Raw genomic sequence first — 12,036 nt, forward strand, 5'->3', positions numbered from 1 at the left:
CCTTATCTAAGCCAATGAAGCCACCACTCTTTATGGTTCTACATTGAGAGAACTACATAATTTCCAAGGTTTTTTTTTCATAATATATTTTTTGCAACATATTTTATAATTGAGAGAGACAGGGAGGGACTAAAAGAGAGATAGGATGAGAAAGTAAATCATACAATATAACGAAAAATTGTGTGTAAGAATAATATATTTCAATTTTTTTTCTTTGATAGTGAGTGCACGGTTAATAAGGGAATTTTAAATTTTTTATCCCCCAATTTTTATATTTATCTTACAATATTCTTTATAATTTTCCTCACTTTTCATCATGTTTATCAGATGTATTATTTTATTTTTCTTTCCTTGTTTCCTTCTTATCTCTCTATGCACCTCCAAAGGATGTGCAAAAATATATTTATTTTTTGAAAGTATATACTTAAGAAAGATAATAAGAAAGAAAATAAAAAATAATAAATGTGATGAATAGTGAAAAAAATAAATAGATAACAATGGTAATTAAAAGTATCATCTTGTGCACTAATTATGCTATTCCTTTATTTATTTATATACAAAGCTCTATTCACTTAAAGAAAAACTCTAATTAAAAGTTTAATGATTTCCACTCTTTGATAGTAATATTGTTCTATATTAAAGACTTAAAATATTAGTCATAAAAAATATAATTATTTTTCACAACAAATAGATAGAATATTTGACCTCATCATTATAATCAATTTTTTCATATTTTTGCAAACGCTTATCTCCTAAGTTTATATATTGTTTTGGTCTACTAATACCAATGGAAACTAGAACATATGATGATAAGGTTAATGATTAGACTATCAAAAATAATAATTAAAACTATTAATAGAAGATTAGTCACAAATGTGTAGAAGCAAATGACTTTGATGTTTTGATGATGATCATGATGATTTGATGCAAATGCGCTTTTCAAGTTTAATTCAAGACAATGATTCAAGAATACAAGACACAACATCAAGATGATCACTAGTATTTTAAGGAGGGAATTCCTAATTGATATAACAAAAGGTTTGGCCATTAAGTTAAAAAGTGTTTTTCAAGAGATTTACTCTCTGGTAATCGATTACCAGATGATGTAATCGATTATCAGGGGCCAAAAATGGTTTACAACAACTATTAAAAAATTTGAATTCAAATTTTAGACTGTGTAATCGATTACCAATTACCAGCAGTTAATAAACGTTTTAATTCAAATTTTAAAACTTGTAATCGATTACACAAATCCTGTAATCGATTACCAGAGGAGTTCTTCAGAAAATAAACTTCCAAGAGTCACATCTATTCAAATGGTTTATGAATGACCATCAAAGGTCTATTTATATGTGACTTGAAAACACAAATTGCTAGAGATTTTTCATTGCCCAAAAAGTTTTATCCTCTCAAAAGATTAAGAGAGTTTTTCTGAATTGAAATGTTTTTTCCTCTCAAAGATTCCTTGATGAAACACTTGCATATTCAATAAGGAATTGTGATTGATCTTCATTGTACAAATCTATCTCTTTCAAGAGAGATTTCTTCTTCTCATCTTCTTACTTCTCAAAAGGGATTAAGAGACCGAGGATCTCTTGTTGTAAAAGATTCCTGAACACAAGGGAAGGGTTGTTCCTGTGTGGTTCAGACTTTGTAAAAAGAGTTTTACAAAGAGAGTGGAAAATCTCAAGTGGGTTACTTGAGGACTGGACGTAGGCACGGGAAATGGTCGAACCAGTATAAATCAAGTTTGCATTTCTTGCTTCCCTTAAACTTCTTTTATTTATTGTTATTTATCTTTGGCTTGAAAGAAGTTTATTTTGAATTGTCTTTTGAGTAATTCATGTTAAGGGTGTATTGTTAATCTAAAAAGAGAGAGTAAAATTTTCATTGGGGAATAATTCTTGTTATCTTAATTCAACCTTCCTTCTTAAGATAACTGAGGTCATTTGTCTAACAAAATGAAAATGAAGGAATTAGATTTAGGGTGTCATTCCACTACTTTATGTCTTTGTTATAGTTAAAGTATTAGTTACAAAATTAAAAATAAATGCTTAATTATTTTTAAAAAATATATATATAATATATATTATTTACTAATGTAAGACATTATAATTATATATGTGTACTATAATACCCATAACTGCACCATATCCGTGTAAATTTGATGATACGGGTAATTATCCTCTGCATCCACGGATATTTTTGCTGGTATTTATAGGATTTAGGTATATTTTATCATCCCTACATAGAAAACATTTTTTTTCTTGAAAGTGAACAGCTTGAGAGAAAAAAGAAAGATAAAAAAAAGGAAAGTAATAAATATAATGAAATAGACATAGATATAATGGTTTTAAAAATCGGGATGTAAAATAATTAGGCTTAGTCAGAGGTATCATCTTCCTCGCTAATTATGTTGTTCCTTTTTATATACATCAAGGATTCGTTCAATATTTAGGATTAGAAAAGTATGACAAGAACAATGATATTACTCCAATCAGTACTGACCATCCAATAGGATATAAATCATATCATGAACTTATTGAGTCAGATTTTCTTATCTTATTTGTTAATTTGCTAATTTTATGTTATAAAGAGAGTTGAGTTATGACAAAGTGGGATAAGATAAAAAAAAATCTCTTTCAACCACTCAATATAGTCATTCTTATTTTTGTTACCATTGTCTAATTTTTGTTACCACCATATTGTTGCTCTTTCCAACATTTATAACCATTGTAATTATCATGGTACCCGCTCACTGTTACTATTACTGTATGTTCTTACTTTTAAAATGATATTTATTTTACGGAATCTTCTTTTATTTCTGGGAATATTAGTCCAAAAAATATTAAATGTAAATTATATTTATCTATATTTCAAGAAAAATATGTTTATTTAAGTATTAAAATTGATTGAGAATCTTTTTTATATTTCTAAAAATATTTAAAAATTGAATTTGTTCACATTTTTTTTCCTAGGAATGTATGTTATATTACTAAAATATCTTTTTTTTTATATTAAAAAACTTATTATATACACCTACATAACAAAATATGAGTCTAGACACTGTAGTTTAAAAATAAGAATGGAAAACCTTACAAATTTTTTCAATAAATTCCTTAACCATGTCTTACTATTAAAGAAATGCAACACTAAAATATCCTCTTCAGTCTTGTAGAAAAACAAACAACACAAAAAGACACATACAACAAAACTTTAATCACACTTGAATTAAACAAAACCAAAATTGGTAAATTGTCTTTACATCAATGATTAAATTTCAAAAACAACCGCAACATACTTATCTTCTGTCGTAAAAAATTCACGTTCTCTATTACCAAAATTGAACGGTGACAAAATCTAAAATACTAACTGATGTATAGGTATTGAGATTAAGGGTATAATAGAATTTTTACATAATTAATATAATTCTCACCTCATAAGAATTCATATTCTCACTCTCTTTTCAAGAAAATCATTTCAATACAAAATCAACATTAGCATAGGCCTCTTACTATTCTCATCTCTAAATTTTCAGGAATCTTACAAAATTTTGTGAAACAAACGTCCCTTCATACTATTCTCATAATTATCTAATATTATTGTTATCATTATTATTATTATTGTTATCATTATTATTATTGCTATCATCTTTACTATGGCTACTCCCTATCAATATTATTTTTATAAGTTTATTTATATTCATTTTTTTCTCTCAAAAAAATTACACACATTTTATATTATTATCTATTTAGTTATCTATTACACATCAAATATTGAGTATGTTATAAAAAGAGAAAAAAAAATTATGGACTGACCGTGTACATTATTTTAAACAGTTATTCAATCACAACTCATCGTGTATGATAAATTTATTAATTTATAAAATAATTCAAATAATATTTTATAATTGAATGATATTATAAATTCGTAGACATTAATCTTATAAAAAAAATCTTAGTATTATCCTATTGTCCTATGCATCTATACAACACTACAAAAAGAGAACAAAAGAAGCACAGGAATTGTTGCTAATTAAATCTCACTAGCTTCTCGTGAGTGAAGCTCTATATAGTAACTGTCAGATGAAGCTCATGATTGATCATATCAGTTTCTGGGCCTCATGAAGTCAAAGGTTGTAAGATAAATCTCACCAAAAAGAAGGCAGTTGGATAAACAGATTCTTGTACATGTGACTCTAAAGTTCATCTTGGTGATGACGTGGCTTCTGTTGATTGGTTATGTCATAACAACCGATATAGGCAATCTAGTTATTAGTTAAGACTAATACATGGTTCTGTTGGATTTGGCTAATTAGTTGGTTCCGGTGAGATCACTACAACAAATTAGTTGATAATTAATCTCGAAGGGACGGGAGGGTCCATCTTCATGGTATCAACTAGAAAAAATAACAAATTCTCATTTCTCTGCAGAATTTAATTCTCAATGTTCATAAGATAAATTAGAAAATTTTCAATATTAGACTGGTCGTTGAAATAGTAAAAACATTGATTTAAGTTTTAATAGTTTTTTTTTCCCTTTATTGCGGTACATGAAGAAAAGGAAGAAAGAAAAGAAGAGAAAAGAAACCATAACAACCAAAACTCTCGAAAATCTTGCCCCCAAGGCATCATCAGCCAAGAGGAGTCTACGTACTTGAATCATTGAGACTTGCTCGATGGTAATCACCTCTCCTGAATTGGGATTTGGGACCAAGCTTTAATAGTAGACTAAAATTGAATTGATAATCATAATTATAATGATAAAATAATATAATTTATATTTTAATATTATACACTATATAATATTAAACAAATTAAACGACTTAATATTATAATTTCATAATATTAAAGAGTTTAACTTTTATGTAAGGTGTAAATAATTATACATTTTCAAATGTCAACTAATAAAAAATATTATTATGAAAATTTCCGAGGTAAAAGCATATTTAAATTAGAGAAAGACTAATAATAAAGGAAACGCATTATAAACAATAACAAGAGAAAAGTAGGGCAACAAAAGAGAAAGGTAGCTAGGGCACGTGCTTGTGAAGGTTACTAACACTATTCACAAAACAACATGGCCAACACATAAGCAAGCCCAATTGTTAAGTTTCCCCACGACTCTATACGCCTATTATAATTGCCTCCAACACTGGGAACGATTCCTTCCCACTTGGCAACATGCTTTTGCTTCTCTCAATCATGTTGCCATACCGTACAAGTCTCATTCATTTCTTCAATTTCCCTTTTATTTTTTGGTTTGTGAAAACTTTATTCAAAACGGCAAATACCAATTTCAACTTCGCACATCCACACAAAACTATTTCATTTAAGCATAATAACTAGATAAAGCAGCATCTTATAAACCGGGAACAAAAACACAAACCGGCCACGCTCCCCGTTTCATGGCTCTTATAATATTGAATTTTCTTAATGCAACTGCAGTAGGTAAACACAAAAGAATTGTGAAAATTGTCATAGCCAAATACAGGTGTATATATATAGAACGCTCCCTATCCATTAAAAAATGTAGGCATTGGAAGATTAGAAGCTACTTTAAGCCGACAATTTTACATAGGTGGACACATTAAGAAAGAAAGGTAGGGATCTTGTCATGTACCATCAATTTTTTTTTTCTTTAGACAACCACTAGTCTAAGTCATGCACTCGTTTACCCTGAACCCCACGTTTTTTTTTAATGGTTGCGTAGCTTGACTGCTACAACTATTGCACAATTAACGACCATTCAAAATTCCAAACCTTTATTGGAAGGCCAATTACTTGATCAAACCATGCCGCCATAAATCTTAGACATGTGTATTTGCGTTTTGGAGAGGTCTAGTCACAAGATTTGCATCGCTTTTGCTTCCTACTTGAGAAGGAATGTACCAGTGTTATCTTTAGTCATGTGATTTGGGATTTTTAGTCATGTACAATACTTGAAATTGAAACAGAGTTATACTCTTAATTAACATCTTTGATATCCAAATTTACAAAGTAAACATTGTGTCAAAAAGAAAGACTTGATTGTAAATCCCCTAATTTTTTGTTTCTTGTTCACCTTAGAGGATGTTGGAAAGAGAGAACTTAGTGTTTTTAAGCTCAACATTCTCTTTCAGTACATTTTCAGCTTTATCTAGTTATAAACTTGAGGTGAGTCATATCATTTGTCTTTATTTATACAAGATATCTTCTTAGAGTCCCCTATAAATGTCGTCTTGACATTTGCCTAGCATCTACATGTATATGATCTTATCAATTTTGTATAAATATATTGTTGTGTGTCTCTAACATGTGTTGCCTAATGTTGTTACCATATTTTAATAGTTTCAAAGAACATGTATTTGATAATATGGGACCCATATGAAAATCTTCCAAGAGTTATGATATGTACGATCAACATAATCGGCCAATCTTAATGTGTGTCTATAATCCAACTTTATAGAAACAAATGAGATATCGTTTTAAAAAAAAATCATGATTACAAAAATTTTGTATAAAATTTCACACTTACATATTTCTTAGAAGAACTTTAATTTTTATAGTTGATTCCCTCTTGTCACATGTTTAAATATCTTATTTCTTTCATTTTCTCCTCCATGTTACCTCTTATTTCTTTTTTAATTATCCTATGATAATATTTTCAACAGGTAGTTTAAATTTTAAAAGTTACAAAAAAATTATAATTTTGAGTATTTATTTTAGAGAGTGAGAGGCTCACTCTCCTGATTATATTCAATTATCTCACTTTTATATATTTTTTTCACATTATAAAGTAATCTCCACATAAAACTTATGAGAATGAGATTATTTTTTAGTATTTTTTTTCAAATTTCAAATTATTGTTATTATTAATATATCATTATCTTCAAATATAAATTAAATTAATATTATTTTTATATTAATTTGATTTATTAAAAAATTTAATAAAATCATTTTAATTTGAACAAACTATAGCAACACTCATTTAAGTTTCATGTAATTACACATAATTCTATTTTTTCTACTTTAAGTTTGAAAACATTATACTAACACTATCTTATATGTTTGAAACATTACATTGACACTTCCTTAAACCTTACACTAACACTCGGAAAGGCGAAAATAATGGTTAAAAAAATAGGAAGTAATTGTGTAATTACATAAAATTTCAGGGCATATTACTGTAAAATTTTCTCTTTTAATTTTTATAATCAAAATATTATATATATATATATATATATATATATATATATATATATATATATATATATATATATATATATATATATATATATATATATATATATATATATATATATATATATATATATATATATATATATATATAGATATAGAGACATATACATATATATATATATATATATATATATATACATATATACTTACCCGTACAATTGCATGATTTCAAATGTTAGTTTATGATTGGTTATTCGCTAAAAAACCTCAAATATCACAAGATATTAATAATGTTCAAATAATATGTTTGGATGTTGTCATATTTTCTTTTCTATTTGAATAGGAGTTGGGTTTTTTTTTCTTTTTTTCAAATTCGGAGTATCTCTCGGTCGAGATTCAACAATTAATCTTTCGACTTACCGATATCCATATTTAAGAGATAACACACACACATTATGTTCACTCTATTGACATTCAATGACAAGACCTTACGAGTACTCCTCCTTCTCACTGATTCCTCTGTATTTAGACATGTTCTCCTAAAATGGTGTATCTAAAGCTGAGTACATTATTGTGTTAGAGGCTCTTTTTCGATAGTATGTACTACTAGACATGGTTTTCTTTCGTGCTAGCTATGATTGTTGAATTATATTAGGGTGGAAAGACCATGAAGCCATGTGGAACAAATCGTAGGTTAATGGGTTGGAGCCCATGAACCTATTTAGAACAAGTTGGTTTATGACATCATAGAAATGCAGTCTTGAATGGCTCACTGCTATCAAATATTGTATCATTGGTATTCGAATATTAGAGTTCCAAAATCAATCTTTAGTCACACGACAGAAAGAGTTGATGCATAGTCATCCAAAAGCAACATCACATCTAGGTTCTCTAGCTCTTATTGTATAGAAAATACTTAACATGCAATGAATGAAAAAGTCATCTATTTTGCAAAAACTAGAAACTTCTCTTCCATCTTCTATACAAAGAATAAAATTAACATGCAAAGACCACCTTTTACTATACAAGATGCTGAAAAGCAGCATCTGTAACCATGACAACTAATAATTGACCAGCAAATTTCTTATTATTGAATGAAATTCAAGTAAGTCTATTATATAGAAGTGAAATTCAGTAACTAGGTGGTGAAACTCGCCTCATTTTATAAATTTCACATGATTTCACAACAAGTGTGTTACAGTTAATCGTCGGCATTTTTCTCTTTACAATTTCACATCTATGTTCAATGTTCCAACTTAAAATGGCACGTCCATAAAATGGCTCACACATGTGCAAAGCCCCTACCACCAATAATAGTCTCCTATGAGAATCATCACCACATCACACTATTTAGTACTGCTTCATATGCACTACAGCTTATAGCACCTCTGAAGGTACAAAATGACACAAACGTAACTCACTAACTGATAAAAATACAAACAAAATCATATCTACCTGTACATAACAGGCATGCATCTTGTACAATTTTTCCAACATCTAATTACAGCTTGTTCGGTTGTACCACTTCTGCAAACATTTACACTAATTTTGCATCATACCCCAAATGTGAGGTGATCTGTTTCTTGCATTTTTGTAAAAACATTATGAAATTAAACTCCGGAACATCCTAGAAAGGGTAGAAATCCAATTCCACTTTAAGACAGTGGCCTCTTTCGTTTGATTTTATTTTTACGTTTGGATATGAACTTTGGAATGAAAACAAAGGACAGCATAATTGGGCCTATAAAACAAGCCTGTGCTATTACATGTCATAGTAGGGCCAGATGCTTGGGTCCTAATCATGGGCCAATGCAACCAAGCCATCGTCAAAACAAACAAGGACAAGAAAACATGACATGAATCATTTAATTTCTTCAAAAGGTTGTCCCAAAATAAACTTTCAAAAAGTAGGAAGCAAAAACAAAGAAAAAGAGATAAAATATAAATTATATTCAAGTAGTTCACTACCAGGGAGATATAGACGAAGAGGGAGAGTTTAATTGAGAGAAACTGAATTGCGCTAATCTAAGGATGTGAAAACAGTGAATGACAACATTTTTTTACTACTTTTCATAAAATATGGTTTTTGTTTGGAAACTTAATATAGGCAACAATATATATATATATATATATATATATATATATATCTTTATTATTTAATTGTGATATACAAAATCAAGAGAATGAAGTCTAACTCTATTAGTTAAGCATGAATAAATGAGTTATTATAAAAATTTTGTTTCTGATTTTGATTCTTGAATAAAAAAAATTGATGCAAAATACAAAGTTTCAGTAATAATATTGTATAGAATGGAAAGTCGGGTTAGTTGTTGCATTAAACGAAAGTAAAATTTTGAATGTTAATAAAGAATGAATATCTGCTAGGTTTAAATCACAAGCAATAGCTCTTGAAAAAGTCTCTGGGCCGGCCCTATTATTCTGATCAAGACCATCAATTTTTCCAATTCTTGAATCACAAGTAATGTTTGGATTGAAGAAAAATGATAGAATGAAACGGAATAGAATCTAACACACTTAGTTATCATAATTTCGATTGTTTAAAATTAAAAATAATATGAAACATGACCTAATAAAATTTATTTCATTGCCTCTTCTGCCTATTTTTTTTTCCTTTTCAATATGTAAAATATATGATAAAATTAAGTTTGAATTTACTAATGAACAATTAAAATTTTATTTCATTTTTTTTACATATAATATGTAGTAACTTCATTCTATTTCTTCACATTTTTTTCTATTCCACCTATTATCAAATATCCAAGACAGCTATTAAGTGAGTGCAAATTTAATAGCGCTACCAATTATCATTGTTGTTCTTTATAAGAGTACTCATTACTCGATGTATATCCTTTTTGTTTGGATATTATTCTAACTTCTCTAGTTAGTAGTTAGTTAGTTGTTTAGTCTGTTAGTGCTGATAGCTTTGTGACAGTCAGTTAGATATTGTTAATTGTTTAGTTTATTGGTGTTGATAGCTTTGTGACATCTGTATCAACTAACTCTAGTTAGTTGATGACAATTATGATAGTTGGTTGTTATCCAACTATATAATCACCTTTGTAATTTATTGTTAGCTGGGTTGAATAATAACAATTTCTCAATTTCAATTTTCCTCTCTCTTCTCTCATTCTAATATGGTATCAGAGTCTATCCTAAATTCATTCAAAGGGTCACACATCAAGCCCATTCAGCTAGATATTGTTAATTGTTTAGTTTATTAGTGTTGACAGCTTTGTGACATCTATATCAACTAACTCTAGTTAGTTGATGACAAATATGATAATTGGTAGTTATCCAACTATATAATCACCTTTGTAATTTGTTGTTAACTGGGTTGAAGAATAACAATTTCTCAAGGGTTTGTTTCCTCAAACAAACATCAAGTGTGCATATTACACAAAGCTATCTATGGCCTAAAGCAACCACCTAGAACCTGGTTTGATAAATTCAAGACTACTCTTCTCAGCCTCAAATTTTCTTCTAACAAATGTGATCCATCACTCTTTGTATATTCTAAAAAAAGGGTTTGTTATCTACATCTTGGTCTATGTAGATGAAATTATTGTTATTGTAACAACATTAAGTTAATTCACTTCCTTGTATCTCAATTGAATCTTGTGTTTTCTCTCAAAGATCTGGGTGACTTAGAAGATGGATCTGCATTCTCAATCAGTCTAACTACATTAGAGATCTCTTGGCTAAGACTAATATGGATAAGGATAATCATATCTCTTCTCATATGGTTGGAGGGTACAAATTGACTAAGCTTGGCTCAAAAGACTTTACTGATCCTTCCTTGTACAAGTCCATAGTTAGGGTCTTGCAGTATGCTACCATAAAGAAATTAGTTTTTTTTCAATAAGGTGTGTCAATTCATGTCTAAGCCTTCTGATCAGCATTGGCAAGTTGTAAAGAGAATTATGAGGTATCTTAAGGGTCTATTTCTTAAGGATTACATTTTCAGGCTGCCTCTTTTCATAATTCCTTCTCTCTTCATGCATATTGTGATGTTGATTAGGCTTCTGACCCTGATGACAGAAGGTCAACTTTCGATGCTGTTATATTTCTTGGCCCTAATCTCATCTCTTGGTGGTCTAAAAAGTAGTTAGTTGTGGTAAGATCCAACACTAAGGTTGAGTACAAAAGTATGGCTCTTATGGCAACAAAAGTAACTTGGATTTAGTCTCTTCTTTCTGAACTTAAAGTTACTTATACCACTTCTCTTATTCTATGTGACAATACCAATACTGTCTCTTTGGCTCATAACCCTGTTCTTCACTCTAGAACCAAGCACATGGAGATGGATTTATTTTTTGTCAGAGAAAAAGTTCTGACTAAAAAACTTAATGTTGTTCATGTTCCTGCAATTGATCAACTGGTTGATATCTTGACCAAGGCTTTATCTCCTGCTTTGTTTCTTTTGTTCAGGTCCAAGCTTAGAGTAGTTGAAAGACTTTCTTCCAAACCTCTTGAGCTTTCAAGGGAGCATAAGAGTACTCATTACTCGATGTGTATTTTTTTGTTTGGTTGTTATTCTAACTTCTCTAGTTAGTAGTTAGTTAGTTATTGTTAGTTTTTTAGTATGTTAGTGTTGATAGCTTTGTGATAGTTGTATCAACTAACTCTAGTTAGTTGACAGTTATGATAGTTGGTTGTTATCCAACTATATAATCACTTTTGTAATCTATTGTTAGTTGGGTTGAATAATAGCAGTTTTTCAATCTCAATTTTTCTTTCTTCTGTCATTCTAATACTCTTGAACATAAATTTGACATTTAATTTCACTCATTTGAGTCCGCAAGCTTGCTTCCAAGTTCTAAGACTAAGGTTGTCA

This window comes from Glycine max, chromosome 14, assembly GCF_000004515.6.
Source record: "Glycine max cultivar Williams 82 chromosome 14, Glycine_max_v4.0, whole genome shotgun sequence".
Classification (NCBI taxonomy): Eukaryota; Viridiplantae; Streptophyta; class Magnoliopsida; order Fabales; family Fabaceae; genus Glycine; species Glycine max.